The sequence below is a fragment of the Trachypithecus francoisi genome, unplaced genomic scaffold (genome assembly GCF_009764315.1).
Source record: "Trachypithecus francoisi isolate TF-2019V2 unplaced genomic scaffold, Tfra_2.0 Lachesis_group4, whole genome shotgun sequence".
In the NCBI taxonomy this organism is placed as follows: domain Eukaryota; kingdom Metazoa; phylum Chordata; class Mammalia; order Primates; family Cercopithecidae; genus Trachypithecus; species Trachypithecus francoisi.
This window is the reverse complement of record NW_022681469.1, coordinates 135,866,637-135,893,709: the sequence shown is the minus strand read 5'-3', so window position 1 is coordinate 135,893,709 and position 27,073 is coordinate 135,866,637.

Below are 27,073 nucleotides of genomic sequence, written 5' to 3'. Positions count from 1 at the left end.
GAACTGACTCTATCTTTCTAGTTAGCAGGAAAGTTCTAAGATATGCCTTTAAGAAAAATCCCAAGTCTCTCATGGCATTTTGCTGGCCAGAGATGGGTATAATCTGAGGAAGTTCTGAGGAATCAGAATAGGGATGGCAGCCCCAACTAACCAATTCATTTTTTCTTGCAATGGCAACTAGATCAAGAGCTTTCATAAAAACCTGGTCCAGGTGGGACCATGAGGAAGAAGAAGCCCTCCAAAGACAATAAATAAGTGCCATCCTCAAAGGCTTTGGGGCTCCAGCAGCAAATTTTGGCTTATGCACTGTCATATTCGTAACAGCAACAGCAAAATCCTTGCTCGTAAAATTACCTTGGCTGCTACACTGTGTAAAATGTGAAAAGGAAACAAGTCATTTTCCTGATACATGAGCTCACTGCTTATCTGAAATCAGTTATACACTGAAAAAAAAAAAAACCCTCTTTAACCCCCTGCCTAGGTCTCCCATTAGTACACAATGTAATTTCACAGCTTGCACTTGGGGAACTTTCTGGAAGCATTTTAGGCTGAAATAGTGAAGTAGGGGGTGGCATGGGTCTGGTTAATTTCAGAATATTGAAGTGCTGGAATTACAATGTGATGACAGGATTCATCAGAAGGATTTATTTATTTGGGCCTGTGGCCTAATGAATTGGAAAATATTTTCCTATGTCTTCTCCTTCAGCTCTAAATTAAAGTGACACATTTTATTAAAAAAATGTCATTTTTACATATTAATGTATGAATTATGGTATGGCACATATGACAATAATGACATCTGGGTGAAACATTCTAGTGATCTCTTGCGTTGATTTTCAGCTCACTTAGAAGTGAGAACATAGAATGAAAAAGTATCTATGGAAAGCTTTATTATGTGTGTATGTTATCCAAATACACTGTGTAAATGTGTAGGGATTTTATGTGACGGCTCATATATACATCTGCCTAGGCTGTGTGCTTGGGGATATAATTGCATGAACTCACACTGCTCTGTGGGGCAAAGAAAGAAGAGGAGTAAAATGAAATCTGGTCCATTTTCGTTTCAGGGTTATAGCAATAAAATCATCCAAAATGGCATAGTTAATGGAAATTGCTGGGCAACTTACTGAGGAGATCTGAATTACCTCTAATTTTGTGTAGGTCTAACCAAAGGATGGTGCGGAAAATATCTTCCAGTTTCCATTCTCAGATCCACTTGGGAATTCTGCTACAGGTCACTCTTGGCATGCTGTGTCAGAATAACATTGCTACAGTGCTACAGGGCCTACACACACTTGCAATGAAAATATCTTGTCAAAAGCATGAGTGACTCTCACTGGATAAACAAAGTTGGAAATACTGAGGCAAATACAAACTGGAAGTTACCTGATGGTGATAAACAGATCCTCTTAGGATGAAAAATGTAAAGATTGAAAGGTAGAAAGTAAGACATTAGAAGAGGTACCCCTTCATGGAGACAAATATTGAATTATATCTGTGTCTACATGTACAACTCTATTTGAGCTAACTATGTATCTATATCTATATATCTATGTATCTATATCCATTTTGCTAGATTTTACTGCTTCTGACATTAGCAATTTGGAAATTTAACAGACGTTAAGAATATGAGTTATAAAAAGAAGATAATTCAATTATCTTTAATGAAACTATTAAGATTAGATTTCATTAGTATCAATTTTATGAATAACTTATCAAGTGTCAGTGATGCCCTAAACAGTATTATGATGCTTGAAGAAGGCAGAACTAAAATTATTATTATTATTTTTTAAGACAGAGTCTCATTCTGTCACCCAGGCTGGAGTGCAGTGACTTGATCTTGGCTCACTGCAACCTCTGTCCCCCGGGTTCAAGCGATTCTCTTCCTTCAACCTCTCAAGTAGCTGGGATTACAGGTGCCCACCACCCCACCTGGCTAATTTTTGTATTTTTAGTAAAGATGGGGTTTCACCACGTTGGCCAGGCTGGTCTCGAACTCCTGACCTCATTTAACAGTGGTTTAGGCCATTTCACTTTAATGTTTCAATAGTCTAATTAATGATTGTATACCTAGTGGCCCAGATTTTTGAATTAACTTAAATTTCATTTTAGGCCGGGTGCAGTGGCTCACACCTGTAATCCCAGCACTTTGGGAGGCTAAGGTGGGCTGATCATTTGAGGTCAGGAGTTCGAGACCAGCTAAGAGGACATCATATCTTCCTAGCTGTCAAATTTAAAATTCCTCCTTCAGTCCTCATGTCCAATAGCTCATGAAGACCTATAAGTCTGCCTCCTGAAACCATCAAATATATTCCCTCCTCTCCACCCCCTACTGACTTAGTTCAGCAATATTTTCTTTTATCTATGAGATTACAACAGCCTCTTTGTCTTCCTATTTCGATTTACTAGTATGTTAGTTGGTACTTCCTTCAAATATTATCCTAAGATAAATCAAATCTTCTCACTTCCTTACTTAAAATCCTTGTGTGGAAATCTGTTGCAAATTATTTGCAATCTCTCCACCACTTTCTTTTTCAGTGCTCCCACCTTTCTTTCCATCACAAGCACCCTGTGCTCCACCCACTCTGAAATGCTTGAGTCTATACTTTGGGGCATTACACACACAGATTTCTTTCTTGGAATGAATGCCTTTTCCCTTAGTCTCTGACTGGTGGATTTCTCCCCCACCCAATTTAAATGTTGTCCTCTCAGTGCAAGCTTCCTAGGTTCTTCCACAAAACCGCTCCTTCTTGTTGGTTCCCAATATGCACCCATCATACTGTATCTTCATTCCTAAGTGAATGTCGATTGCCTTAAGCCAAAGAGCATATTCCTTTGGGCGAGGGGTATCACTGATGCTTATCCTAGTGCCTGGCACTAAGTAGGTATTTGATAGATGTCTGTGGAGTGAAGAAATGATCTAATGGGTGACCTTTAGCTCCTTTTGATCCTTGAGATGATAAAGGAGGTGAGAGAGGATTAGTGTGTAGTAAATATAACATTTTTTCACATTAGGACACAGTCATAGCCAAGTTACTGTCCAAACTGTATTTTGTGTTCTGAAAGATAAATCAATTTCTCCAAGACCCCAAGTCACCACTCTGTGAATTATTAACAAAATACATCATTACCCAGGCCTTGAGTTGAAAGCATCATGACATGATTTTTAATTCACAGCACATAATTTCCAAGAACTAGTCTAAATTCAATGAACAAATTGTGTTTAATATACCAAATTTTGAGTCTGTTGGGACTCCAAAACACTTTAAAAATTTGTAATATGCTTGGGCCCTGTTTATTGTTGAAATGTATGTACTTAATAACAGGTTAAAAGCTGGTATGAATTTAATCTTTATAAAAATTACAGAAACGCTTAGAAAAATATTGCAGAGCTATTTGTTTCACCACTTTTAATATATTTTCACTTGGTATGAGCACTAAGAGTGTCATAATTTTTTTAAAAATGCAAATGAATACCTAAAAGCTGATATAATAGTGAAACAGAAGAATTGCAGAACTCTAACACTAACATTTATTATTCTCAGTAAACCAGTGACCTAAAAACATGTTAGTATACATTGTTTACTCTGGAATGTCATAGGAAGCACAGCTGGTGAGTGGACTCTACAATGAAATAACCCTGCCTTTGTCTAGAAGGCTATTAACACCAAACAGAACTGAGTAGATCAATAGTTCAGGAGTACAGGGTTTGGTCTCTCCCTCAAGTGACTGTGATTTAAATGGCATTGCTGCATAGCTCTTTTGTTAGCCATTAACCATTTAAGAGAGAGCAGCATGACCAGCTAAGGTACACTGGGTACAGAAGAAAACTTTGAGATGAGCAGCTCTGAGCTCTGCCAGATAGAAAGGTTAGCTGGACATTGGAAATAACATCATCAATTCTTTCTCATTAAGTCACAATAATCTTAGTTAATGGTACTTCCTGGTATTCTAATTGAACCTTATCTTCTTAGAAAGTGATAACGTTACTTTCTTTCTAAGAAAAAAAAAAGATTCTCTTCATTTTCTTCAAATGATGATCTGTTTTTTAAAAAAACCCAAAATCTCTTTTTTCTATTTTGGCTACTTTTCACGTTTTTATTCTTTCTCCGTCTCGTCTTTAACGTTTCATGACTTTGAAGTCTTCTTCTCAGCCCCAGACCTGCTTGGGGACCCTGGGGCTTCCATTCTGAAGTATCCTTCATTAATATATCTGTGCCTGTCATAGCTGCCCCTTTTACCTTCTTGCTTCTGCTTCTAGAGCCTTTACTGGAATTCTAGAAATTTCCTGGGGGTTAGCTCAAGCTAGATTTCTCTTTAATTCATTTCCTCCTCCTTACTCCCATTTTATATTAACATTATTTCTCAAGATCTTGTTTCTAGTGCCTGAGAATGTTTTTTTTATCCTCTTTCTTCATCTCTGCTGTCTTTCACACAATTAACTAATACTCATTCTTCTGTCCTCTTTGCCCTGAAGACTCCAGGGAAATCACTTTCCTTCAACAATAGCAGGAGTCATCAGGATTCTACCTGGAACAGCTTAGTTTGCTGAGAATACACCACATGCACTATCCAGGGAGCCTCTGTTTTCATGCATAGACACACTGTTCCTTCTTCTCTATCCCTCCCTTCCTCAAGTGAAAACATTCATGTTTATGCTTGTCCCAACTATAAGGACAGGCTTTGATGAATACATTCACCTGTTAATTTAAAATAAATGATGGTTTTATGGTTACTTCTTACAGAGATATTTTCTTTTCTACAAGAAACATTTCTTTTTTTATTTAAAAATGCAAACAGGCCAGGTGCAGTGGCTCCCAGCTCTTTGGGAGGCTGAGGTGGGAAGATTAGTTGAGCCAAGAAACTCAAAATCAGCCTGTGTAACATAGGAAGACCCCATCTCTACAAAAAACTAAAAAATTAGCCAGATGTACTGGTTCATGCTTGTGGTCCCAGCTACTTGAGAGGCTGAGATGGGAGTTTGAGGCTGCAGTAAGCTGTGATCGCACCGCTGCATTCCAACCTGGGTGACAGAGCAAGACCCTGCCTCAAAAAATAAATAAATAAAAATAAAAATGGTAAAAACCAAAATACAAACAGCAGCCAGTTAACATTTACTGAGCCTTTCACATGTGCTAGGTTACTTGCTAGGTACTTTACCTGGTGTTATTTATTCTTTTTAATAATTCTCTGATATAGGTGTTGTCTTAGTCAGTTTAGGCTGTTATAACAAAAATATCATGGGTTGGGTGGCACAAACAGGAAACATTGATTTCTCTCGGTTCTGGAGCCTGTGAAGTCCAAGATGGAGGCACTAGCAGATCTGGTGTCTGGTGAGAGTCATCCTCCTGGTTTACAAGGCTGTCTTCTTGTTGTATCCTCATATGGTGGAGGGAGAGAGAGGAAGCAAGCTCTCATGTCTCTTTTTAAGTGCACTAATCTCTTTCATGAAAGCTGCACCCTCATGACCTAATCACCTCCCAAAGGCCCTGCCTCCTAACACCGTCACATTAGGGATTAGGTTTTAACATGTAAATCTCAGAGAGATACAAACATTCAAACCATAGCAAGTTATTTGTTTCCTGTTGTACAGTGGGTGAAGTGAGACTGAAGGAGTATAAATAACTTGTCGAAGTCTATACACCTACAAAGTGACCAGGCTAAGATTTCAGTCCCATTCTATCTTACCCCAAAACATGTATTTTAATCCATTTTCGTCACTGACATCCTCTGGTTGAAAGAGAGTGTTACTTTTCAGTTTACAAGACTAAAGCTAGTCTATGAAGATGGCCAAACATGGATTTAAGTTCTCAAAATAAGTTAAGTTTATTTTTATAAGTTCTATATATAACTGAGATTTCTTCTCATTCACAATGTCAAATATTGGTTGTGCATTGTGCAGCAGACCATATGAATCACTTCCTATTTTCCTCTTTGGTGATGGCGAGATTCTCATCCTAAAGTTATGAGGATGGCCAAACAGCGACACCTGGCATTGGACAGACAAGATAAGCAGCAGTTTATTAGTCACAGGTACCTACTGCCCAGAGGAGGAGGAGCACACTGCACGCCATGCAGGGCCACACAGAGGTTGCACTTGGGAACCAAGAGTGAGCAATCAGGCGATAGGGGAGGCAGGCTTTGTGGTGTCAAGAGAGTGAGGTGCCCCTTGGTTCTTGTGGGTGGATGTGATTGGCTTGTTTGAATAATTCTGTGGGCTAGAAGGGATTGAATCTCTCTATTCCGGGTAAAGCAGAAGGCGTGCCTGGTCTCCTTGATAAGAAACATTTGGCTACAGGACCTTATCCATCCACAAGAGCAGAGTAGGGAGGGAAACTTGTGGTTAGACTGGGTAAGGCCTTCCTGATTTCATCACATGTTAAGACAGCACATCATATTGGGCCTGAATTTTTTTCCTTAGGCCACACCACACACTCTTACCCGGCTTTGAATTTTACTTTCATTCAACTCACTTGCAGAATTGAGGCTCTGGAATATGCACCTGAAAACTCTTAAGCACTAACTAACCTAGCAGCAAAATATGAGAAAAAAAAAAAGAGTCCAGAAACAGGGTTCTAATCTTAGTTTTGCAACTAAACAGCTATGTGATTTCAGTGACTTCATCTAATGTCTTCTGGTGCTCTTTTTTTTTTTTTGAGACGGAGTCTTGCTCTGTCGCCCGGGCTGGAGTGCAGTGGCCGGATCTCAGCTCACTGCAAGCTCCGCCTCCCGGGTTTACGCCATTCTCCTGCCTCAGCCTCCGGAGTAGCTGGGACTACAGGCGCCCGTCACCTCGCCCGGCTAGTTTTTTTGTATTTTTAGTAGAGACGGGGTTTCACCGTATTAGCCAGGATGGTCTCGATCTGCTGACCTCGTGATCCGCCCGCCTCGGCCTCCCAAAGTGCTGGGATTACAGGCTTGAGCCACCGCGCCCGGCGCTGGTGCTCTTTTTTTTTTAAAGGACTACAATATTACTAGGTGGAAAATAGTTTTAGCTGAGTGAGGAGAGTCCCCAGAAAAGAGGGAGAGAGTAAATGGCCTTCTGTGAGAGTTTCTTCCCTATCTGCATTTCCTCCTATGCTCTAAATGTTCACATCCCTCCAAAAATGTGTATGTTAAATCCTAATCACTAAGGTGATGGATTAGAAGGTGAGGACTCTGGGAGGTGATCCGGTCATGAGGTAGACCTTTCACGAATGGGATTAACGTCCTTACTGAAGAGGCCCCAGATTGCTGTCTTGCCCTTTTCACCATGTGAGGACACGGTTAGAATGCACCATCTGTGAGGAAGCAGACCGCTGTCAGACATGGCTGGCACCTTGATCTTGAACTTCCCAGCCTTCAGAACTGTGAGAAATAGATTTCGGAGAAGCTTGAACAGACTAAGACATTCCATAATGCAGAATTTCCCAAAGTATGCTCCGTGGCATCCTGTTCATTCTGGATGCTGTCTGGACGAAAAGCTCTGGGATGAAATGTTTGGGAAATGATGCACCCTTTGCCTTTTCCTGCAGATTTACAATTCTAAGTAATCTACAGAAAAGTTCTAAGAAACCAGATCATACTGGATCTGGATGGTTTAACCAGAGATCCCCCTGCATTTTTGCCCATGAATCTTTTTGATTGAATTTTGCTTTTGTGGAACGTTTGCTTATATTGATGGAAATGGTGTTCTACAGAAAAATAAACACCTTTTGGAGATGGAGGTGAGTGGCATTGGTTGGGTGGAGGTAAGTGCCAAAAAAGAGTAGGCAGGTAACCCACAATCTCTGCTGTGCCACACATTCTGCCCCAAAGACCAGACATAACATGTGCTCCTCTTACCTTTCCACAGTGTGCAGATGACCCATGATCAAACCCAAGGTCCAGTCTTGAGCCATGTACATGGCTGTTGCTGGTTTATGGAAATGGCTGGATACAGTGACGTAAAATCCAGAAATGGCTTTATTTTCTTCCCATCACTGCCTTCAAATTCCTCTTGTCAGTGTTCATTCTGTATCGATTTGGCAACATGGTTAGGAGAGACTGCCACTTTTCAGTTCCTTTCAGGTTTTATAAAATCTAATACAAACTACATTTTTATAAATTCATCTTACATTCAAATAAAAACTTCATCCCTCTCCACTATTAAAGCCTGACTTGAATTCTCTGTACTAGCAGTAGGGGGCCACGGGGGTGGGGAGACACAATCTGGCTTTCCTAACTTCACTCACATCCCACCACTACCCTCCCCTGGCTCTTCTGAAAGGAAGGTAGGTGGTTAGAACAAAAGAAGCACAGGACTTAGTTCTTAGCTGGTGCTATTCGGATCCCTCACCGGGCTTTCAATGCCCATTGTATTGGTGACGTCTTCTTTCAGATGTGCTTTTTGGTGGGTTCCTCTGAGCCCCTGCCTTACACAGACACAGTTGCCAGTGACTTCTGAAGTCATGCCCTCTTCAGGACATCCCTGTTTTTAGATGCTGTGTTGCTGCATAAAGGCCTCTTGAGCATTTTTCAACATGACTTGAGTCTGCACCCACTCCTTCCAGGGGCAGCCCCACACATCCTTTCCCCTCAAACTCTGAAGTGGAGGATGTCCTTGCTGCTCTCCATGGCTCCTGGGAGCTGCTCAGTGTGCCTCTGACTCTCAGGCTTCTCTAAAGGAGAGGACGAGTCCAGTCTCCATCCACGCATCTGCCCTAATGCCTTGGGGCATCAGTCATGTCGCTCACTCTGCTTTGGCTGAAGACTTGTGGACATCTGTGCTCCTCAAACATCCAACTGCTAGGAGATATGCATCTTCCCTCTCACAGACCACCCAGTGTCTGAGAGTGTACCTCCCGGAGCCAACTTATTAGATTAAAGCCTGTGGGAAGCGGCGGGAGAGGGAAAATGCCACAGGGCTCTGCTTTTTTCTGGATGCTCTTCAAAGTAATGGCTTCTCCTCCTTTCTATGGAAACCCTATTTCTCTCTTTTTGTAGACTATTGGGAGTAATTTAAGATGATTTAGAGGCTGCTTAGTAAACTCTAGAGAGTAGGGAGTATCTAATCTAGTGCCTCCCTTTGGAATGCAGTGGTACTTAAAAGCCATCAGGCTAAACTTGAGGCTTTAGTTAAAATTCCCAGACAAGAGGAAACGTTCCATTTCATAACCTGTTGTGGTGTCTAAGAACCAGACACCTCCTGCTTGGTTATCTCTGCACCACCATTTTGTGAGTCACTGGCCTCACTAGCTGACTGAAATCGGATCATGCACCATTTGAGGAGCTGGTGTTCACTCTCACAGACCCTTTCTTCCTTCCTTCTCCAAATGGCTCAGAGCAGCACTGGAAGAGGATGATCTGTGGTTTCAGGCAGGGAAGAGGTAATTCTGAGCCAGCAATGTAAAAAGCCACTGGCAGAGATTCTTGAGCTGATGGCCAGTTAAGAACTTTCTCCACTCATTCTTGCCATGAAAATATCAATGCTATGCAGGTGCCAGGAAAATCTAGAGAGGTCTAATGTTATATCAAGAATAACAAAACAAATTATTAATGGAACTGTCATAGAATGGGAGAAAGTTACAGGACACATTTTTATCTTAGGAATTTCAAATGTGGTAGAGTTCTCCAGGAAGATGTGGCCAACACTTGAGGTCAGGGTCACTCCTGCCTTCTGGAACACAGCATCATCAGGACCCGGTGTGGGATTGGGTACAGAGGAGCTCCTCCACAAGTATTGCTCAGTGGATACGTGATTGGTTCCTTGGTATTGTTTAAGAAGAATTGCATTAGGAGATTTTTGTGGTCACACCTGGTATTTTTTGTGACTAAACAATTTGTTGTATAAGGTATAAATCTTCATTTCCTTTTTTATTATTACCTTATTAAAAAGATTGCTCACATATTTATGCTAAACATGTTTAAAGGCCTCAGGAACATAAGAAGGAAAAGCAAATCCCTTCCTCAAAGACCTTCCCTTTTAGAGTGGAGAGAGGCAAACAAAAACATAACTACTAGAAGGAGAGTGTGTACTAAGTACAGTTGTGCAGGAGGAGGCTTTAAGTCAGGGGGAAAGTATCATTTGAACTGAGATATACATCCTAAGGTAGCTTTTACAGGCCACAAATTGAGAGGAGACGCAGAAAATGCATAAACTTGAGAAAGCCTAGCACTTCCAGTGCTGTGGGAGCCTAATGAATAAGAACTACAAAGGTTCCTAGACAGATATTGACTGGAACCTTGTCAATCAGTTTTCTGATGAAAATAATTGTGCATTTTTGGTATTGAAAATTGACTATGGCCAATTGACTTTTAGGGTGCAAAGGAAAAAATAATTTATATCATCAGTGTTTAAAGAGAAAAACAATTGTCCCAAGCCCAGGTATCTTGATCAGGTTCCTAGCTGCCCTCTTGGTTCAGAAGCCACACCATGAATGAAATTCAGTGGAGGAGCTGCAACCCAGTGTCCAATCCCACCACGAGAGTTGATCAAAGACTCCCCGGCCACCACCTTGCACAGGATCTAACATTAAAATAAAAAGTAGAAAGGACACTACAATTCAGACAAGAGAGAAAATGGTTCTAAGTATCTGGGCTTTAAGCGCAATTCCAATCCTTTGAAGTTAGAATTACGCTTAGCCTTTTACCCTTGGCCAACTTTTTTGGTCCAACAACTGAAATAATAATAAAGATAGCTTAAAAATTTTAACAGACCAAAAGTCCAAATAGGTTTCTTGGATTGAAGCTTGTCTTGCAAAATAACATTTGGATAAATTATTTTTAAATTAACCAAAAGCACATAGATTATAATTGTTTTACTTCTATCAGACTACTCATGTATCAAAAATCAAAGGAAAATTTGTTTTGTATTTTAGCTTGCTGAGCTTCACGTATTTTTGTACGACTTCAAGAGGCACATTTCCCAAACCAAAAGTCATGGGCATCTATTTTAAGTGGTTTACATGATCAGTGGCACTTGGGTCATAAGGGATGGATTTTCTCAACTCTGACGAGAACCTAGATTCTTCATGTCCATCTTTCAGATGAAAACTGATATGGTTTGGTTCTGTGTCCTCACCCAATTTCCCCTTGAATTGTAATAATTCCCATGTATCATGGGAGGGACCCGTTGGGAGGTAATTGAATCATAGGGGTGGGTTTTCCCATGCTATTCTCATGATAGTGAATAACTCTCATGAGATCTGATGGTTTTACAAAGGGGAGTTCCCCTGCACATGGTCTGTCTTGACTGCTGCCATGTAACATGTGTCTTGCTTCCCTTTTGCCTTTCACCATGATTGTTAGGCCTCCCCACCCATGTGGAACAGTGAGTCAATTAAACTTCTTTCCTTTATAAATTACCCAGTCTTGGATATATCTTTATTAGCAGCATGAGAACAGACTACTACAGCTACTACACGTAACTAAGCAAGAAAAAGAAGGAGAAGGAGAAGGGGAGAAGAAGAAGAAGAAGAAGAAGAAGAGAAGAGAAGAAGAAGAAGAAGAAGAAGAAGAGAAGAAGAAGAAGAAGAAGAAGAAGAAGAGGAGGAGGAGGAGGAGGAGGAGGAGGAGGAGGAGGAGGCGGCAGCGGCAGAGGCAGCCACCCCCACCCAGGAACATGGAGTGGCTGTTAGGAGCTTTAATCTCCTCCAGTTGGCAAAGCCCTGCCCTCTCATGAGCTAGCTGAAGTTAATCTCTAGAGCAAGGTGGTTTCTCTCAGCCAAAACCAAATCCTGAATAAATAGAAATATTCCCCAAATCTAAAAGCTGTAATTTTTAACATGGCACTGTTAATTTTTTAAATTTATTTTTTAAAACCTAGTTAACATGTTGGCTGGCCCAGAAAACTAAAGCAAAGAGCTGCTCCCTCCTTACTGATCAGGCTTCACTTACTTTATCTGGTCATTCAGCCCTCCTGATTTTGGTCACCCTTCTATCAGACAGACATTTTCCTGATATATAACATGGAATTATGACATTCCATAGCATTCTAAACATCATATCTTAAGTATTGGTAAATAATACAAAATAAAATCTCACAGGATACAAATTGTCTGTCTACAATGAGAGAGACAACCAAAAAGATCTACTGTGAAGAGGTGACTATAAATTGTAATGACTTGACATTAGAATTTTTATTTTTTCAGTGTTTTATATAGCTAGAAAAATATAAAAATGAATAATCTCAAGGCCTTTCTGATGTTTCCTGCAGCTTAACATTCTCCAAAGAACTGGGAAGTCATACAGCAAAAGGTTTAAGCAAGGGCTCCAGAATCAAACAGGAATGGATTTGAATTTAGGCTGTGTGCTCTTGAGCAGACACAGAACTTCTCTGAAGCCCACTCTGCCCACCTACAAATTGGGTAGAAGCGAAGGGAATTATCAAGGGATGGGACAGTACCAAGGGACTAGCTACTTCCCTCTAGCCTGAAGGAGTAATCAGAGGGGCTCCAGTGGGGTCTGGAGCTATCCAAGAACTCAGGGACTGCCCAAGTCATGGCCAGGCAGGGAAGAAGCAGGAGGAAGAAATACTCCTTCCTCTCTCTTTCCACCACCCAGTCCTGCTGATGCTTCCCGTTCATCAACTCAACTGGTAAGCCAGAGGGCAAGAGGGTTGGGGTGGTATACTCTGTAGAGGTCAATTTCCCTTGGCCCAGCTCAAGACATAGAAGGGTGGAGAATGGATGAGAAGGAGACAAACAGAAATGCTCAGCAGGGAGCAAGAGTAATAGTCCCAAGGTGATGGGGAGCTGAAGTTAGAACCGAAGTCTAACTCCAATGCCCATACTTAATTCAACCTCCATGCCATATTGATATGATATTTTTTAAAAAACTTCATTAATATAAAACTTATATAAAAACTGAACTTTTTAACTATGAAGAAAGAAAAGTTCAGGTGGAAAAAAAAAGCCCCATTTACTTTAACACAATTTCTCTCAGCACAGAGAAATGGTACTTCTTAATGATGGCATGGGAGACTGACCCTGGCTCAGGGATTATAATTATGGATCTTGGGCAGACACCACTGGAAAATAAACAAATAAAAACCCTATGTCAGGAGAAGTGATGAAGATAGCACACTTCAAGTGAATGTCTCATTGCTAGACCCAGGAATCCTGTTTTTTCTTTTTTTTTCCTTTTTTTTTTTTTTTGAGACTGAGTTTTGCTCTTGTCACCCAGTCTGGAGTGCAATGGCATAATCTTGGCTCACTATAACCTCTGCCTCCCGGTTCAAGTGGTTCTCCCACCTCAGCCTCCCAAAAAGCTGGGATTACAGGTGCCCGCCACCATGTCCAGCTCCTTTTTGTATTCTTAGTAGAGATGGGATTTCACCATGTTAGCCAGGCTGGTCTCAAACTCCCAACCTCAGGCAATCTGCCTGCCTTGGCCTCCCAAAGTGCTGGGATTACAGGCTTGAGCCACCATGCCCGGCCATCAGACCCAGCAATTCTTGACCTGCTATCACCAAGCAGATTAACAATGCCATTTTGCTTTCCCTGTCTGTGCCTGCCTACTATTCCTTTGTCTTCAAACCTAAACTACCTCATTCAACTCATTTCAACTATTCAAATTTCTATGGAGTTCAAGGGATGGATGTAAACAAGCCTATAGGGTGAGGTTTTATGTTTTTCTGTCTAAGAGTTAAGACTGTGTTTATTGTTTGCTGTAGCTGTAGGTGCCAGAAAGTAAAATTTTCTTCGTTGTCTTTATTTTGCCTTCCTTGCTGTTTTTCACTTTTTGTCTGGTAAAATTCTTGTCTGGTAAAACCCCTGTGGATTAGGCTCTGGTAAAATAGTTTCTCTTGAGTGCAGATCTTGTTAAGGAGAATAGAACACTCTGGGCCTATTTCAAAATGGCTATTTTTCCCCTACCCCTTCTAAAAACACAGGAGGATTTTTCTGTAATTTTTAGTGTTGAAATCTCATTGGGCCCTTGGAGGTAAAACTCATAATAGCATGGAGACCCCCTTAAGACTGCTTCCTCGCCGAATTTTTGACTCTCACGCTTGTTCATACTTAGGTTCTAGCAATTTTTTCAATTACAATTTAAGTTTTCTTACTCTTGTACTAGCTCTAGTGGTTCCTGGGCTTCTTCTCAGGTAAGCTGTGATTTTCTGTATTCACTTGTCTCTCTCTCAAATGTTGGGAGCAATAGTTTGCCCTGTGACCTCAGGTCTCTGAAGGATCTAAGAAGAGTGGTTGATTTTCAATTTGTTCAGATTTTTGTTGTTGTTGTGAGGATGGAAGTGATGACTTCAAACTCTTTATATGCTGGACAGAAAATTGGAAGTCCCCTGTGTGTTTTTCATATGGTTTTTTTTTGGCAGAAATATTTGTTTTAAGTGCCATTATCTTCAGTTCTGTGGAGCAAAAATAGATCCAAGACTTTTTTTTTTTTTTTTAACTGGGGTTTTAAAATTTATAATACAAGTTCACATTTTAAGTTATAAAAACTGTCTTTCATTGTGTCAGAGGCATTCAAACCAGAGCAACTGCATCTTGAGTGAGGGCGAGGAAAAATGAGGTTGGGACTTGCTGGGCTGCATTCCCAGAAGGTTAGGTACTCCTGGCTTCTAGATGTTTACGGTTAAGAGAACAGATTGATAACATTTACTAAACAGACCCAGACTTAGGAGTGGCCTGATATCCCAATACCTTAAGAATAGAAGCATTCCTAATTTTGCTTTAAAGATAATATCAATTCTTGCAAAATACAGTACTTAAGAAAATTAATCCTTTATTACAAACCCTTGTAGCAGAGCACATCTCCCATGAATTTTTCTTTCTTCTTTTTTTTTTTCTGATGGAGTCTTACTCTGTTGCCAGGCTAGAGTGCAGTGGCACGATCTTGGCTCACTGCAGCCTCTGCCTCCTGGGTTCAAGCAATTCTCCTGCCTCAGTCTCCTGAGTAGCTGAAACTACAGGAACGTGCCTCCACGCCCAACTAATTTTTGTATTGTTAGTAGAGATGGGGTTTCACCGTGCTGGCCGCGATGCTTCTTGATCTCTTGACCTCATGATCCTCCCGCCTTGGCTTCCCAAAGTACTTACACTATATATAAATAAGTATTGTACTTAGGGTAGATGTGTTCCTCCTGTTACTTTTGGGAACACCCTACTCTGTCTATAGAGTAGCTATTCTTTCACCACTTTACTTTCTTTCTTTCTTTCTTTTTTTTGAGGCAGAGTCTCATTCTGTTGCCCAGGCTGGAATGCAGTGGCCGGATCTCAGCTCACTGCAAGCTCCGCCTCCGGGTTCACGCCATTCTCCTGCCTCAGCCTCCCGAGTAGCTGGGACTACAGGCGCCCGCCACCTACCTCGCCCAGCTAGTTTTTTGTATTTTTTAGTAGAGCCGGGGTTTCACTGTGTTAGCCAGGATGATCTCGATCTCCTGACCTCCTGATCCGCCCCTCTCGGCCTTCCAAAGTGCTGGAATTACAGGCTTGAGGCACCACGCCCGGCCTACTTTCTTAATAAACTTGCTTTTGCTTTGCACTGCTATCTTGCCCTGAATTATTTCCTCTGCGAGACCGGAGAACCCTCTCTTGGGATCTGGATCAGGACCGCTTTTTGGTAAAAACATTCTGGTAAACCCTGAAGAGACAATACTGAAGAAACCCTCCAACCAAAAGGAAACGGACTCTAGCACTGATTGGCCAACTGAAGGTAAGTGGTAGGATACCTGGGTAAAGGAGTGGATTGGGTTAGAGGCCCAGCTTAGGGGAGTTAAAGTTTCTCCTAAGATAGAAAGGGTTAAAGACGCCTCTCAGTAAAAGGCAAGGATGCTTGACTAACTTTGGTTTGAGACCCAACTTAGGAAGGTTAGAGTCCTTCCTAAGATTTAGGGGGTTAGAAGTCCCTCTCAGTAAAATCCTTCTCAGCTAAAAACGAGTTTGGCACTATGGGATGTTAACTGCTATACTCTTTGTATGATTCTTGCTTGTCCTGTTTGCTACATGAATAAATTTCTTGGTCACTGTCTCAGTTTCACTGTCATTTTCAGACTTCATTTAACTGGTCTTTGGGATTTTAACTTATTCTTCCCCTGTGGGCCTCACAATTTCCATCTGTTTGCTTGTGAAACATTGTGAACAAAAAGCACTGAAGACTCTGTCTCTGAAATTGCTGATGAAGATTTGGTATTTAACAGCTATGAGCAATAAGTTCAGATAAATGTGCTCATGTTTTGTTGCAGATGTGATCTAGAAGCATTAGGATGGAAATCAGGGGACTTTTCTCCTTGCTGTTTTGTTTCATTTATACACTTCTTTCCTTTCTTGGATTTGGGCAAATTGGCTTTGCTTGTCCAATCCACACTGCCACTATTACCCAGAACCTGCTTGCCCTGGTCATTCCCATCTAAATCCTCTTCATTTCCTTTGCCTTATTCAACATTTCTTTTGTTGGATACAATGTTATGGTATATCTAAATTCATGGTTTGGCTTATTTTAGTGTGAATAAAATAATTCAATTTTTGGTAGGAATCCTCTCATTAATGCAGCTGGCCTTAAAAACCTCTCTTATCTCTTCTAGTGGAGCTGAGCCAATAGCGATATGATTTCACAGGTTTGGAACTTTTCCTTCAACATTACCTGCCTCCTTCATGGAAAGCATGGCATTGATTTGAAAGGACTCACCACTAGGATGTACTCTTGAACATTGGGACCAGTTTGAATTAAATGGGCTTAAGAAGAGAAAACTGGTGTTTCGATGTAATACTGTTTGGCCTCGGTATTATTTAGGAAAACAAGAAAAATAACCTCCTGCTGGACCCATGACCTTTAATACTATACTTCAACTAGATTTGTTTTGTAAGTGGGAGGGAAAATGGGATGAAACACCGAATGTTCAACCCTCTTTGCTGCTCAGTCAAGATAAAACCCTGCAGCAGGTGTGTGCATGTTTGATGAGAAGAAAGAAAGAAAAAGAACTAGACATAGTAGATGATCCCTTGGCACAAGCCTTCCCCTCCCTGTCTCTCCAGACCAGAGGGCATTTTTGGATGGAGCAGAACTTCCTTCTTTCAGCTCTGAAAGTTCAGATGTATCAGCCCTTTCTCCCTCTAGTTTACATGAAAGTTCTAGTGAGAACCCTTTGTCCCTACTCCTTACCCCACTCTATACCTAGCCTTGTGAGTACTACTTGTAGTGGAGCCTCTTATCAACTTCCAAAAGGAAATCTTTGTCCGCTTAGAGATGTGGCAAAAAGGGAAGAAGGCACTGTAAGAGTACATGTCCCCTTTACTATGTCTAATTTGGCTGAATGTAAAGAGTTTCGTCATTTCTCTGAAGATCCAGGAAAATGTATAAATCAGTTTGAGAAATTAACTCTGGCCTATAGTTTAACTTGGCAGATTCTGCATGTTTTGTTGTCTCTGTGTTGTATAGTACAAGAGAAACAACACATTTTGGGAACAGCTAGGATCCATGCAGATGAGGTATTGGCTTATAAGCCTAACCATAATATATATGAGGCAGACGATGTAATAGTTCCAGATCAAGATTGAACCTGAAACTATCAAAGGGGCAGTGAGAACTTGGGGATGAGAGATCATATGGTCACTTGTTAAAAGGTATGAAGAAATGTATGAAAAAGCCTGTTAACTATGAAAAGGTCAAGAAAGTTTCTCAGGGTAAAGATGAGAATCCAGCTTTGTTTCAAGGGTGTTTAGTTGAGGCCATCAGGAAATATACTAACACTGATCCTGTCTCAAGGGAAGGACAGACCCTTTTGGAAGTACATTTTATTGCCCAGTCTGCTCCTGATATCTGTAGGAAACTGCAAAAAGCAACTATGGGTCCTCAGATGCCTATGGAACAGCTTTTTGATGTGGCATTTTTAGTTTTCATTTTTAGCTCTAAAGCAAGAAGGACCGCCCACAAGGTGTAGCTCTTGGCTGCAGCCTTCAGCTCACCTTCCACATGGGATTGCTCTCCTGGCTCTTGTCCTGGCCAAGGGAAGCAGAAAGGTTGGAAAGCCCAAAGCTGGGCATCCCAGTCACCATGCCTTGGGCATAAGTCAGTATGCATACTGTAAGAAAACTGGCTGTTGGAAGAGGGACTCTCCAGAGTCCTAAAGGGAGTCATTGGCACCTAAACCAATGATGACCAAAATATCCAAGCAAGCCCAGGAGTGACGGGATCCGAGACCTTTTGCCACAGCTCCCACTGGACAATTTGCCATATCTCTGGAGGGTGCCTGAGTAACCCTTGATGTGGCAGGTAAAAATATTAACATCCTTCTGGATACAGGAGCTGCTTACTCTGTTTTGACCCATTATAATGGGCCTCTGTCAACCCAAAACTGTATGATCATGGGGATAGATGAACAAGCTCATCAATCCCATCTTACCTGTCCTTAAGCTGCTCTTCAGGGACTTTGGTTTTTCTCACATGCCTTTATTATCATGCCCAAATGCCCCACCGCCTGTTGGGAAGGCATTTGTTGACCCAGATGCAGTGTTATCTTTTGGAAATCAAAAGGCAGATGAGGGATTGCTCTTCTCCTTTCCTGTGATAAGGGAAGAAAGTCAATAGGGGACTTACCTAGTTTACTTATTGAAGTAACCTCCCAAGTAAATTCTACAGTATGGAACATTGAGATTCTAGGCAAAGCATTAAGCGTTACTCCAGTTTACATCCAACTTAAGCCTGGTACCCCATCCCTTGGAAGAGACAAAACTTCTTAAAGCCAGAGGCACAAAGACGGATCCAACCATTAATGGCTAAGTTTTTGCAATTCAGGTTGTTAAGACCCTGTAAGTCTCCTTTTAATATGCCAATCTTGCCAGTTAAAAAGTTGAATGAAGACTACAGATTTATTCAAGATCTTCAAGCTGTCATTGAAGCTGTCATTTCCATATATCCTGTAGTGCCCAGTCCCTACATGGTGTTAGCCCAGGTCCCTGGGGATGCTGATTGGTTTATAGTCTTAGATCTTAAGGATGCCTCTTTTTGCATTCCAGTACACACTGATTCACAATTCAGCTTTGTATTTGAATGGACTGATCCTGATAGCCATTTGATTTCTCAATGAACTTGGACAATTCTTCCCCAGGGGTTTAGGGACAGTTCTCATCTGTTTGGAAATGAAGTGGTTAGAGAATTAAGGATGTTACAATTATATAAGGGCACTATTACCCAACATGTGGCTGACTTGTTGGTTGCTAGCACAAACAAAAGAGACTCAGATGAAAATACCATTAGGTTGCTAAATTTTCTGGGAGCTAATGGGTATAGGGTCTCACTACATAAAGCCCAGATTTCAATTCAAGAGGTTAAATATTTAGGATATGTTGTAAACCCTGGTACCCAGGCAATAGCACCAGAATGAAGGGAAGCTATCTTGAGCATTCCAGAAGCCCAAACTGGAAAGCAGCTGTAGGGTTTCCTAGGAATGGCAGGATTTTGCCATTTATGAGTGCCTATATTTGGGCACATAGCAAAGCCTTTACACGAGGCCCTGAAAGGAGCAAATATAGTTCCTTTCGAATGGGATAGCAACTGTAAACAAGCTTTTAATGTTGTCAAAGATATATTGGGATCAGCTCCTAGGGATCCCTAATCTTGATAAGTCATTTTTTCTTTATGTGGCTGAAAAACCAGGAAATGTCCTACAGGTCCTTGTCCAGAAACTAGAAGATATCCCTTGACCACTGGCATAGTTTTTTTAAACAATTAAACCATGTCACTTCAGGATGGCCTGGATGCCTCAGTGCAGTTGCAGCAACTGCTCTTTTATTAGGTGAAGCCAATAAACTGGCTTTAGGCAATATGTGGAGGTTTTAACCCCACACCATATACAAGGAGTCCTAGAAGCTAAAGGACACCAGTGGATGACAGGGGGACATTTATTGAAATATCAGGCTTTGTTGCTAGACACTCTTGATGTAACTCTTAAGTATGCCAGACTTTGAATCCAGCTACTTATTTTCCTGAACCCACAGGCACCCTAGATCATTCTTGTATACAAGTTATGGAACAAGTTTACTGTGGCCGCCTGGATTTAAAGGATGAGCTTCTAGATAATCCTGAGGTAGAATGATTTACAGATGGAGGTAGCTTTGTGCACCAGGGAAACAGGAAAGCTGGGTATGCTGTTGTCAGTCAATAAGAGGCCTTATCAGTTTCTACCTCAGCTCAAAGGCAGAATTAATAGCTCTTATTAGAGTCCTGCAATTGGGAAAGGACTTCATTGTCAACATTTACACTTATTTTAAGTATGCCTTTCTGGTGCTTCATGCACATGCTGCTATCAGAAAGGGACTCCTACCTGCTAAGGGTTGCCCTGTAAAACATCATTTGGAAGTTCTGAATCTATTGAATGCTGTTTTGCTGCCCAAAGAAGTAGCTGTAAACCATTGCAGAGGACATCAAAAAGGATAATTTAGTGTGGCTAAGGGAAACTCCTTTGTAGATGCAGCAGCTAAGGCAGCTGCATTAAAGGAACCAGTTGGACTTGTAGGCATGTTAGTACCCTCTGCCATGGTGATGACAGAACCAAGATATACTAAAGAGGAACAAGAATGGGCTAAAGGTCAGGGGTTAATTCAAGATACTTCTGGCTGTCTTATCAATGACAACACACTGTTGGTACCAGGGCCTAATCAGTGGAAAACAGTTAAGCATTTACATGACTCGACTCATTTGGGAAGAGATTCCCTGTTTCAACTGAGTGTCTTAGCTTTGTGTAGGAAGAGGCTTATTTAAAACAGTAAAGCAGGTTACTTGGGCCTGTGAATAACCCAAATAACAAATTTTTACCTCCTCCTTTAGTAAGGCCTGTTTATCACAGGGGAATGTACCCTGGTGAAGATTGGCAAATAGATTATACTCAGATGCCCCCATGTGAAGGGTTTAAACACTTATTAGAATTCGTTGACAACTTTACTGGTTGGATCAAGGCTTTTCCCACCCAGTCTGAAAAGATAATTGAGTTTTCTAAACTCCTATTAAAGGAAATAATTCCTAGATTTGGGCTGCTTAAGAGCTTGCAGAGTGATAATGGCCCATCTTTCACAGTGACAATTATCCAAAATGTATCTTCAGCCCTAAAAATTCAGTACCACCTTCACGCTGCATGAAGGCTACAGTCTTCAGGTAAAGTATTATAGAAAGACCCAATCAAACTCTAAAAAGGACTCTGGGTAAACTATGCCAGGAAACATAAAAAACCTGGCTGTCTTGGTCTCCATCCTAAGATGGCTGAATAGGAACAGCTCCAGTCTGCAGCTCCCAGCATGATGGATGCAGAAGATGGGTGATTTCTGCATTTCCAACTGAGGTACCTGGTTCATCTCACTGGGACCGGTTGGACAGTGGGTGTAGCCCACAGAGGGCAAGCAGAAGCAGAGCAGGGCATCGCGTCACCCGGGAAGTGCAAGGGGTTGGGGAATTTCCCTTTCCTAGCCAAGGGAAGCTGTGACAGGCTGTACCTGGAAAAATGGGACACTTCTGCCCAAATACTGGGCTTTTCCCACAGCCTTAGCAACTGGCAGACCAGTAAATTCTCTCCTGTGCCTGACTTGGTGGGTCCCACACTCACAGAGCCTTGTTCACTGCTAGCGCATCAGTCTGAGACCGATCTGCAAGGCAGCAGGCTGGCAGGGAGAGGGACATTCACCATTGCTGAGATATGAGTAGGTAAACAAAGTGGCTGGGAAGCTCAAAATGGGTGGAGCCCACCGCAGCTCAGCAAGGCCTACTGCCTCTATAGACCGCACCTCTGTGGGCAGGGCATAGCTGAACAAAAGGCAGCAGAAGCTTCTGCAGACATAAACGTCTCTGACAGCACGGAAGAGAGCAGTGTTCTCCCAGCACAGGTGTTTGGGCTCTGAGAACTGACAGACTGCATCCTCAAGTGGGTCCCTGACCCCCATGTAGCCTAACTGGGAGACACCTCACAGTAAGGGCCGACAGACACCTCATACAGGTGGGGGATGAAGCTTCCAGAGGAAGGATCAGGCAGCAATATTTGCTGTTCTGCAATATTTGCTGTTCTGCAGCCTCTGGTGGTGATACCCAGGCAAACAGGGTCTGGAGTGGACCTCCAGCAAACTCTAACAGACCTGCAGCTGAGGGACCTGACTGTCAGAAGGAAAACTAACAAACAGAAAGGAATAGTATCAACATCAACAAAAAGGACATCCACACTAAAACCCCATCTGTACATCAGCAACATCAAAGACCAAAGGTAGATAAAACCACAAAGATGGGGAGAAACCAGAGCAGAAAAGCTGAAAATTCTAAAAACAAGAGCGTCTCTTCTCTTTCAAAGGATTGTAACTCCTCTTCAGCAATGGAACAAAGCTGGATGGAGAAAGACTTTGACTAATTGACAGAAGTAGGCATCAGAAGGTCGGTAATAACAAACTTCTCTGAACTAAAGAAGCATGTTCTAACCCATTGCAAGGAAGCTAAAATCCTTGAAAAAAGGTTAGACGAATGGCTAACTAGAATAAACAGTGTAGAGAAGACCTTAAATGACCTGATGGAGCTGAAAACCATGGGATGAGAACTTTGTGACGCATGTACAAGCTTCAATAGCCGATTAGAACAAGTGGAAAAAAGGATATCAGTGATTGAAGATCAAATGAATGAAATGAAATGAGGAGAGAAGTTTAGAGAAAAAAGAATAAAAATAAATGAACAAAGCCTCCAAGAAATATGGGACTATGTGAAAAGACCAAATTTACATTTGATTGGTGTACCTGAAAGTGATGGGAAGAATGGAACCAAGTTGGAAAACACTTTTCAGGATATTACCAGAACTTCCCCAACCTAGCAAGGCAGGCCAACATTCAAATTCAGGAAAAACAGAGAACACCACAAAAGTACTCCTTGAGAAGAGCAACCCCAAGACACATAATTGTCAGATTCACTAAGGTTGAAATGAAGGAAAACACGTTAAGGGCAGCAAGAAAGAAAGGTCGGGTTACCTACAAAGGGAAGTCCATCAGATTAACAGTGGATCTCTTGGCAGAAACCCTACAAGCCAGAAGAGAGTGGGGGCCAATATTCAACATTCTTAAAGAAAAGAATTTTCAACTCAGAATTTCATATCCAGCCAAACTAAGCTTCATAAGTGAAGGAGAAATAAAATCTTTTACAGACAAGCAAATGCTGAGAGAGTTTGTCACCCCCAGGCCTGCCTTGCAAGAGCTCCTGAAGGAAGCACTAAACATAGAAGGGAGCAACCAGTACCAGCCACTGCAGAAACATGCTAAATTGTAAAGACCATCGATGCTATGGAGAAACTGCATCAATTAATGGGTAAAATAACCAGCTACCATTATAACGACAGGATCAAATTCATACATAACAATATTAACCTTAAATGTAAGTGAGCTCAATGCCCCAATTAAAAGACACAGACTGGCAAATTGGATAAAGAGTCAAGACTCATCAGTGTGCTGTATTCAGGAGATCCATCTCGTGTGCAGAAACACACATAGGCTCAAAATAAAGGGATGGAGGAAGATCTACCAAGCAAATGGAAAGCAAAACAAACAACAACAACAACAACAAAAAACAGGAGTTGCAATCCTAGTATCTGATAAAACATACTTTAAACCAACAAAGATCAAAAGAGACAAGATCATTACATAATGGTAAAGGGATCAATTCAACAAGAAGAGCTAACTATCCTAATATATATGCACCCAACACAGGAGCACCCAGATTCATAAAGGAAGTCCTCAGAGACTTACAAAGAGACTTAGACTCTCACACAATAGTAATAGGAGAATTTAACACCCCACTGTCAATATTAGACAGATCAACGAGACAGATGGTTAACAAGGATATCCCGGACTTGAACTCAGCTTTGCACCAAACAGACCTAATAGACGTCTACAGCACTCCCCACCCCAAATCAATAGAATATACATTCTTCTCAGCACCACATCACACTTATTCCAAAACTGACAACATAATTGGAATTAAAGCACTCCTCAGCAAGTGTAAAAGAACAGAAATCACAACAAACTGTCTATCAGACCACAGTGCAATCAAATTAGAATTCAGGATTAAGAAACTCATTTAAAACCACACAACTACATGGAAACTGAACAACCTGCTCCTGAATGACTACTGGGTACATAACAAAATGAAGGCAGAAATAAAGATGTTCTTTGAAACCAATGATAACGTACCAGAATCTCTGGGACACATTTAAGGCAGTGTGTAGAGGGAAATTTATAGCACTAAATGCCCACAAGAGAAAGCAGGAAAGATCTAAAATCAACACCCTAACATCACAATTAAAAGAACTAGAAAAGCAAGAGCAAACAAATTCAAAAGCTAGCAGAAGGCAAGGAATAACTAAGATCAGATCAGAACTGAAGGAGATAGAGACACAAAAATCCTTCAAAAAAATCAATGAATCCAGGAGATGTTTTTTTTTTTCTTTTAAAGATCAACAAATTGATAGACTGCTAGCAAGACTAATAAAGAAGAAAAGAGAGAAGAATCAAATAGATACAATAAAAAACTGATAAAGGGGTTATCACCATAGATCCCACCGAAATACAAACTATCATCAGAGAGTACTATAAACACCTCTACACAAATAAACTAGAAAATCTAGAAGAAATTGATAAATTCCTGGACACATACACATTCCCAAGACTAAACCAGGAAGAAGCTGAATCTCTTGAATAGACCAATAACAGGCTCTGAAATTGAGGCAATAATTAATAGCCTACAAACCAAAAAAAGTTCAGGACCAGACAGATTCATAGCCAGATTCTAGCAGAGGTGCAAAGAGGAGCTGGTACCTTTCCTTCTGAAACTAATCCAATCAATAGAAAAAGAGGGAATCCTCCTGAACTCATTTGATGAGGCCAGCATCATCCTAATACCAAAGCCTGGCAGAGACAAAACAAAAAAGGAGAATTTTAGACCAATATACCTGATGAACATCGATGCAAAAATCCTCAATACAATACTGGCAAACCAAATACAGCAGCACATCAAAAAACTTATCCACCACTATCAAGTTAGCTTCATCCCTGGGATGCAAGGCTGATTAAACATACACAAATCAATAAACGTAATCCAGCATATAAACAGATCCAAAGACAAAAATCACATGATTATCTCAGTAGATTAAGAAAAGGCCTTCAACAAAATTCAACAGCCCTTCATGCTAGAAACTCTCAATAAACTACGTATTGATGGAAGGTATCTCAAAATAATAAGAGCTATTTATGACAAACCCACAGTCAATATCATACTGAATGGGCAAAAACTGGAAGCATTCCCTTTGAACACTGGCACAAGACAAGGATGCCCTTTCTCACCACTCATTCATCATAGTGTTGGAAGTTCTGGCCAGGGCAATCAGGCAAGACAAAGAAATAAAGGGTATTCAGTTAGGAAAAGAGGAAGTCAAATTGTCCCTGTTTGCAGATGACATGATTGTATATTTAGAAAACCCCATCGTCTCAGCCCAAAATCTCCTTAAGTTGATAAGCAACTTCAACAAAGTCTCAGGATACAAAATCAATGTGCATAAATCATAAGCATTCCTATACACCAAAAATAGACAGGCAAATTGTGAATGAACTCCCATTCACAATTGCTACAAAGACAATAAAACACCTAGGACTCCAACTTACAAGGGATATGAAGGACCTCTTCAAAGAGAACTACAAACCATTGCTCAACAAAATAAAAGAGGACACAAACAAATAAAAGAACATTCTATGCTCATGGATTGGAAGAGTCAATATCATAAAAATAGCCATACTACCCAAGGTAATTTATAGATTCAATGCCATCCCCATCAATCTACCAATGGCTTTCTTCACAGAATTGGAAAAAACTACTTTAAAGTTCATATGGAACCAACAAAGAGCCCGCATTGCCAAGACAATCCTAAGCCAAATGAACAAAGCTGGAGGCATCACGCTACGTGACTTCAAACTATACTACAAGGCTACAGTAACCAAAACAGCATGATACTGGTATCAAAACAGAGATATAGACCAATGGAACAGAACAGAGCCCTCAGAAATAACACCACACATCTATAACCATCTGATCTTTGACAAACCTGACAAAAACAAGAAATGAGGAAAGCATTCCATATTTAACAAATGGTGCTGGGACAACTGGTTAGCCATATGTAGGAAGCTGAAACTGGATCCCTTCTTTACAACTTGTACAAAAATTAATTCAAGATGGATTAAAGATTTAAATGTTAGACCTAAAACTATAAAAACCCTAGCAGAAAACCTAGGCAATACCATTCAGGACATAGGTATGGGCAAGAACTTCATGACTAAAACACCAAAAGCAGTGGCAACAAAAGCCAAAATAGACAAATGGGATCTAATTAAACTAAAGAGCTTCTGCATGGCAAAAGAAACTACCTTCAGCATGAACAGGCAGCCTACAGAATGGGAGAAAAGTTTTGCAATCTACCCATCTGACAAAGGGCTAATATCCAGAATCTGCAAAGAACTTAAACAAATTTATAAGAAAAAAATCAAACAACCCTATCAAAAAGTGGGCAAAGGATATGAATAGACACTTCTCAGAAGAAGACATTTATGCAGCCAACAGACACATGAAAAAATGCTCATCATCACTGGTCATCAGAGAAATGCAAATCAAACCACAATGAGATACCATCTCATGGCAGTTAGAATGATGATAATTAAAAAGTCAGGAAACAACAGATGCGGGAGAGGATGTGGAGAAATAGGAACGCTTTTGCACTGTTGGTAGGAGTGTAAACTAGTTCAACCATTGTGGAAGACAGTGTGATGATTCCTCAAGAATCTAAAACTAGAAATACCATTTGGCCCAGCAATCCCATTACTCAGTATATACCCAAAGGGTTATAAATCATTCTACTATAGAGACACATGCACACGTGTGTTTATTGCAGCAGTATTCACAGTAGCAAAGACTTGGAACCAACCCAAATGTCCATCAATGATAGACTGGAGTAAGAAAATGTGGCACACATACACCATGGAATACTATGCAGCCATAAAAAAGGATGAGTCCATGTCCTTTGCAGGGACATGGATGAAGCTGGAAACCATCATTCTCGGCAAACTATCACAAGGACAGAGAACCAAACACCGCATGTTCTCAC